Source organism: Corvus kubaryi, unplaced genomic scaffold (genome assembly GCF_017639235.1).
Source record: "Corvus kubaryi isolate FWS band 111438036 unplaced genomic scaffold, C.kubaryi_AGA036_p1.0 37396, whole genome shotgun sequence".
Taxonomy (NCBI): Eukaryota; Metazoa; Chordata; class Aves; order Passeriformes; family Corvidae; genus Corvus; species Corvus kubaryi.
In genome coordinates this window covers 14,809,045-14,816,382 of record NW_024581135.1, presented here as the reverse complement: position 1 = coordinate 14,816,382, position 7,338 = coordinate 14,809,045, and the positions used below count along the sequence as shown (strand labels likewise).

Sequence of the window (7,338 nt, the reverse complement as noted above, 5' to 3'; positions counted from 1 at the left end):
TTTCCTTTCCTCTTTCCTTTCCTCTTTCCTTTCCTCTTTCCTTTCCTTTCCTCTTTCCTTTCCTTTCCTTCTCATTATCCTTAAAGGAGTAGAAAAGAAGCTCACCTTATTTTTTTAAAATGTGTATTAGTGAATAGGTGAGTCTGGGTGAACAATTAATATGATGTTGAAGAAGAAAGAAAAGTCTCCCATTTACTCTCCCTGCCTCAGCCCCCATCTTCCCATCTTCTTATTTTTTGACCTAGGACTTTCCTGAGATGTCTTTTCACAGCCTCTCCCCTATTCTGTCAGAAACCCAGAGATATTCTAGAATTGCAGCTTTAAATTGATTTTTTTTTTAAGATTACATTTTAAAAGTATTTTATTTCTATTTCTTAAGAATATTTAGGCATTCTAAAGCCAGGAAAAAAAAATTCTCTAATTGCTCTGTTCCCTCTCATAGGCTAGAAAAACTCACTCAGTAATCCCCACTTTTATACATGTAATTTTGTGGTTGAACCAGCATGCAAATTTTAAGACAACTCCCTGCCTTGACTTCACCAAGTGTTTAGTGAATCTCTTGCAGTGGTTAATTATCTTCATGCTAAAATTCAGACTTGCAGCTCATTTTCAAGTTTACCTTCTGACTTCACCTTGCAACCACTGGATCTCCTGCCTTTGCTGACTAGCTTAGAAAAGTCTCCCCCCACAAACACATTCTCCCACTGTGTGTTTTAAGGTTGCTGTAGGATCTGGAGTGCATTAGGCATGTTCCAAAGATACCAGACAGGGCTGTGCCTCACATAATGTTCTTGCAACCCAGAGGAGAAGGGAAGGAAAATGAATAAAAATGGAAATGTATAAAAAAAGTGATGTATAATAAGTCTTTCCTGCAGATCTTCTCCTAGCTGTGTTCTGCCTTGCCAGGTAGGGCTTAGGACGAAGGAGAGAACATCTCAGAATCAAAATCTGAGGCCAGACCTCATTAGCACTTTGCCTCACCTCCAGTAAGTGAAGGGTTAAGCTCAGTTCTATGTCTCTGCTACACATTAAAATCAATCTGTCTACCCAATTTAGAAACTGAATTTATTCCCTGGAGCTGAGGTAACTTGGAAGACTGAATCAGGTCTCAAGGTAAGCCTGGAGTGCCTAAATGCTTTGTAAAATAGGAGTAGAACTTTGAATAAGGCATTGGTAAAATACTGCCTCTTGGCCACTGCTGCCTCCCTCTGCAGCTCTGGGTTGATGTAACAAAGGGAAGTAGGAGTATTCAAGTGAGGGTGGAAGACAGAGGGAAATTTTATGACCTTGTCTGCTTCTCCTGCACTAGAAAGTTATCACAGACTGAGCAGCACCTTTCTTTCCACATGTGAGTTCCTTGTTACACTTTGGCTTGGCTGCCATTGCTCCATCCCAACTAAAAATTAGCAACATGCTCCTTTTTGGGGTGGTAGGCCAGAACAAGTCTCTTGGAGGAAATATATATATATGTACTGTTAAGTGTCTGAAAAAGACCCAGGACAATCAGTTCACCTAAAATGTGTATGTACATATAGGTCCTTTCTTCCCAAACAACTCATCTTTTAGCTGGCATTAGTAAATCAGCAGATGGGCTGTCAGACATGGAAGGAAATGGCAGCTGAATGCAGGCTGCGCTGTACACGGATGACATTGGGTCCAGTTAGCTGGGAACAACTGGCAACTCAGGTCACAGGAGAAGATGAACAAAGAAGGGATATTACAGATGAGGCAAGACATGCATTGGCAAAGCTGCTTGGTTTCCTGCAGTGGGACTGAACAGCGGTGAAACTGTCCATGGATGTGACAGGCAGCTTCAGGCAGGGAGACAAGAACGTGGTCATTGCACACTGGAAGGAGTCTGCTTTCATCACTTCCCAGTGCCAGGTGCTGTCCTTGCTGTACGGAGGCACAGCTCCACATCCAACAGTGCGGCTCAGAGAAAGCTCAGAGCAGTGACTTTCCCCAGCTGCCCCAGTCTCTCCTGGATCAGGGGCACCACCTTGTTGTGGTGGTGGGCCTGAGTTTGTTTTGACTCCAGCCTGCTGTTGCTAGCATGACCTGGAGCCTTACTGACCATTTCCTATTGAACTCAAAGTTTCCCAGCTAAGCCGGACAGCAGGTAAACAGGGGGAAGAAATTTTTAACAGAGAGCCTTGTCAAGGCTGTGCTGGATCATCCAGTGAGCACTGGAGAACTTGGCAGGAGAAGAGTCACAGAGTTGGATCAGGGCTATTAGTTTTTTGCTAACTGCTCCTGACATTTCTCTTCTCACACAGATGCACAGCATTTAGAGGTTTTTCCAGAGGTTCCTCTACGCAGGTTCATGTCTCACTCTTTTACTCTTCATTGACACAAGCCTTGAAAGGGAAAAAAAATTAACTTAGTTGCACTAGGGTGGAGGGGGAGAGAAAAGAAAATAATATTAAAAACATAACTGCAACTGACAGGATCTAGAGGACATGTGGAATAGGGAAGGGTGTGCTCGAGCAAATGCTAGGATGTCATTTGGCCAGACATTTATACCTCCAAGGTCACCCAAGAGTTTTGACTGAATAATAATTTTTTTTGTATCTTATCCTGAAACCTGGGAGAAATTGCAGGGGTGGAGGAGTAATAGAGAGGGAGGGAAAAGGGGGGTTGTGGGAAAGCAACTCAGTCCTTACTCCTCTAAACCCTGTGGAGCCTGATAACACAAATATTTGCAGATCCTGGCAGTAGTCTATGTAACACAGAGTTTGTGACCATCTTAAGACTGATCCCACATTTATTTTTCTTTAATTGCTGGATGTTGCAGCCTGTTGTCCCAGGTCCTGCAGTGGCAAGAAATAAGAAGCTGGAATCATGAGTGTTGAACTCTATATTTCCAAAAGTTTTGCTGCTGACTTCTCAGCTTGAAAGAGAAGATGGTCTAGGGAAGAAGAAGGAATTGTAAGGGGAAAACTTCCCACTAAGGACATTGTTCTTTACCAGTGGGATTATGAGAAACTGTTCAGTAGGGGACTGGAATTCTGATACTGGTATCTTAAAGGGAAAGTATTAAGTCTACATTCTTCCAAAATATTCTTTCCCCTAAAAATTAAAACACCACGCCCTCCAAAAAATACCTTCTAACACTGTATGTGAGGAGAAAGTGGTATCAGGGCACACTTGTGTGCTGCCACCACCTCTCTGCCTCATAAAGACAGGCAGAGATAATTCCTAAGATATATATTAGAGTAATTCATCTTCCCTTTGACAGGATAAATACCCCAGATTCAGAAGCTTTTTTAAACTCTCTGGTCCTACAGTATCTCCTGCAAAGTGTCGTACACACTTTGCTTCTCTAATCAAGGAGGAAAAAGCTGTTTGATTAAACTTGGTTTGCTGAATCCAAGTTGAAAACCCAAAACAAATCATGCTAACTGATAGCAACCAAACAAAAGCCTACATGGAGCTCAGAGGTTAAACCCAGGCTGCAGCATTGAGTAGTACTGCAGTGGCTTTATCGTTTCTGCAGATCTGTCCCGTGTCAGCTGCCTCCTGTAACACTCCAGGTCACACTTCCCACAAAAAAAAAAAAGTGGATCTACTATTCAGTGGTCCTGTAATACAAACTGCAATAAGGACATGTGGTGCCACAGAAAGCTTGGGTAAAAAACTTGCTAACTCTACTCTGTGCCTTTAGTGTTGTACAATGGCTTTTAATGCAGAAAATAGTATTTGTGTTTGTAAGGAAAAAGAGGAAGAGATAGATAAGGGGCTTTGGATGTCAAATATCCTTACTGTAAATGAAAGCAATTCAGTAAATGAAAGCAAACAGTAAACAGTTTACTTTTGTGGAAAAGAGGGCAGAAATGAGTGAGGGCTTTTTCCTCTCTTAATGGAATGGGTGCTTTCTCTATAAATACATTACAAAAATGCATTATACATTAATGTATAATGTATTTAGTCTCTAAAATATATTATTATTTACAAATTTATCTTTCGATAGACTTAATTTACATTTCTTTCTGAGATCACATGAATCATGCAATCAAGACCAGGAACTATCATCGAGAAGTTCCCCAAAAGACAATACCTTTGTTTTTATCACCACCACATTATAAACAGATAGATCACATCAGCAAAGGGAGTTACACTGAGGTCTGTGTCAGTAGATTCTGATGATTAGCACAGGCCAGTTGCTAACTGCAAGATCTGCTGCTGTCCACGTGTAAGACACTGACTGAGGTGTAATATCTCACCTGAGACTGAAATCTGAACCAAAGGACTTAAATCAAACTCCAGTGGAAGGCTTTGTAGGTGTGATCCAAATCTCTTCAAGTCTGTAGAGAGTTTCCAAAGCTGAATGGAGTCATACAGCAGAATTGTTTGTGTAGGTTCAGGGTATAATGACAGCGAAGAGTTTTGCTCAATTGAAAAACCTTAATGTTGCCTCTGCTAATAAGAAGAGCTAGTGCAGGCTCCCAGATGAGGCCTAATGACCTTGAGAGAGACCCTAATGCCTTCAGATTGTCCCATTTTTCCTGGGAAATGGATACAGAGCTGGGCAGTGTCTTAAATTCTTTGTGGCTCCTTGGAAAATGGCCATAATCCCACCTTGACTCCAAAGAGAAGACTTCTGAACTGAAAAGAAATTGTACATTACTCTAGTGGTCACTCCTTGAGTTAGAGAAATGGAGGCACTGACCAGCTTTCTGTTACATTTGTGTAAACTCTAGATGCTCAGCTGTTGTCTGAGTAAAAATCAGGTTGCTACTCACCACAGCCAGGTGTTAGTACAAAACTTGAGGTGCCTGAGCCCTCAATGAGTTCCAGAGGCTGTAGACCCAGCTGTAGTAGTGATCAACAGCTATACAGGACCAGGTAGTAGAGGGATTGAATAAGAGTAAGAATAAATATTGCCTGCTGCTCCTACTCAAACTGGTCATCAGAAACAACAATTACTCAGAGGAACATGAGAATCACCCCACAGATTTCAAACAAGCTTGTGGTTTGATCTTTTTACATGCAAACACTACCAACTATGGCAAACCTTCTGGAAATAATAACAGCTTCAAGAGAAATTCTGTTCTCTGTGGTGTGTAGGACCAGCTTTTCTCCTGGTCTTCCACAGCAAACAGGGACATAAAATGGCATATTCAAATCAGAAGGCAGTGGGGAATTTTAAAAAGCAGGATAGTAACATGAGTAATACAGCTCCAAGTCTGAGTTAGCATCAGTGACCACTTCCTTAGAAGGTGGTTGCCCTCCCCAGAGAGTCTAAAGAAGCCTGAATCTTCAGAAGCAATCATACCTTTAATACATATATTACAAATGCTTTGCAAGAGACCACCTTCCTTGGGTGCTGCTGGGTAATTATTTGCTCTTAATGATGGTTCTTGTGAAAGAGAATAGAAGAAGTGAGGAATTCCTTTCTTTTGTGCTCTTGGTCAGCCCATCAACTTCGGACTTCTACTGACTCCTTGTCCTGCTGGAAAAACTGAGACTCATTTAAACCATGTCCAGTTCAATAGCATCAGAATTAGATGGTGGGTTTGGAAGAGGAGTTGTCATTTCCCGCACCCATACAAAGACAGGCACCATCTGAAGGTGTCCTTTAAAGGCTCCTACAAAATAGTATTGCTGTTAGTTTGAACTCCAGGCCACTACAGAGTACTCCCCTAGCTTTCTCTCTCCGCTTCATTCTGGAGTCTGGTTCATCTACCACATGCAGTTTCTGCACAGCTTGAACTCGCTCGCTAGAGGTCAAACACTGATGCTTTTATTTCTGCCTCACCCCTCCTGACTGAAGAAAGAATAAATATTTGCTTAAAATTAAGCCCATTTTGGTCTGGAACTTCAGCAACAAAACAGTTTGGACGCTCTGCAAAAGAGGAAAGCATCCAGCATGCTTTGCCTTCCCCCTCCCCATCACCCTGGGATTCCAAAAAGACTCAAAGTATTTTGCACAATATTTGAAAATAAATATTGCTCATCTTTGAGCTGATAGTTTGGAGCCCAGACGGGCTCAGGATTTATAACGGAAAGAGTGATGCGAGCTTAACACTATGTGATCCGTGTGTTGCTACCATCCAACAACCAGCTCCCATCCAGTCTCCTTCTTGCATGAAAAGTCATTTTCTTCCAAAATATCCCAAGGTTCCAAGACACTGTTCTGATTAACTCCTTCCTGAAGGGCTTGGACCCCAACTGTTGTCAATCATTCTACCAGGAAGGACCAGTCAGTAACAGATAATATTTTATTATCAATTTCTTTAGATTCCTTCTCCTCATAAAGATCTTGCCTTTTTTCCTAGTGCAAATACATTTTCTTGAGATCTAGCTAAGACTGGAAAAAGGATCCAGGGAGACAAATTACAGTGTACCATTATTAATTTGGAGGTGGAGGAAGACAGAGAAAGTCATCTATCACTCCCAGAGCTTTCTAAAGAGAGCCATCATGATTTGCCCACAGGCCTAATAATCTTCATCATTTTGAAAGGGAAACATCCCACAAGGAAAAGTCAGGGAAGCTGGAGCTATTGAACAAGCTGATCTATAAAGATAATTTGTTCCATGTTTCTTCAGTCTTGACTTGCTCAATGGTTTGACTCATGAGAGCAGAATAATGCCAAGGTGTTATGGACTGGAAGTGCAGCTCCCTGCAGATAGGGATTTGGCTAGAGCTGAAGCAATTACCTAAGAGAAGCATCCTGAAACTGAACACAAAGCTTCCCACAGCACCCTGCTTCAGTGATCAGATCCATCTGAGACTCTCCCTGCCCCTGGCCCGTGGCCTCACAAAAGACCATGTGAGTACACGTGAACCACATGAGGAGAGAGAGAACAGGGTGAGAAATGCCCCAGTGCACGACCCTCCTTGCTCTCCTCTCTACTCTATCCCACTCCACCTTGAGTTGAGTCAGTGGTTTTCCCACAGCAAAGCTGACCATGAAGGCTGGGGAGGATAAAGGGAAGAAGGGGAAAGCCAAGCCCAGTTCCAGGGAGCAGGTGGAGCCTGGTGTCGCGCGCAGCCAGGCACGTGACTGTGCCGATGTATGCATTACCCTTCATAAATAGCTACGAGCAGATGTTCAGCCAGAAAGTGGCTGTGCTGGTTGAAGCCATTACAGCTTGCAGATGCTTGGCACAGCCCTCCAGCCAAAGATTACCTCTCCCGCAGCTCTGCTGGCAGTCAGCTCTGCTGCAAGCAAAAGTCATCTGGATTAGCTCACACCACCTGGATCAGCTGCTTGAGCGGTGCCGGCTGACTCTGCACTGGGGCAGATGAGGGAGGGCTCACATCATCCTTTTGGTTGGTAGTAACCAGGGGCCCGACATGGTCCAGGTCACAGAGGGTGTCTTGCCTTGATCTGA

General features: G+C 43.0%; 1 long non-coding RNA gene across 1 annotated transcript in view; it reads right to left on the bottom strand.

Annotated features, from left to right (window-relative positions):
- Positions 1–7,338, bottom strand: part of LOC121670696 — a 49,366-nt gene that overhangs the window by 7,584 nt on the left and 34,444 nt on the right. The window contains exon 4 of the long non-coding RNA XR_006018215.1: positions 1–2,357. This exon is cut by the window's left edge and continues 7,584 nt beyond it. This is a non-coding gene — a long non-coding RNA (uncharacterized LOC121670696). The remainder of the gene's footprint in view (positions 2,358–7,338) is intronic.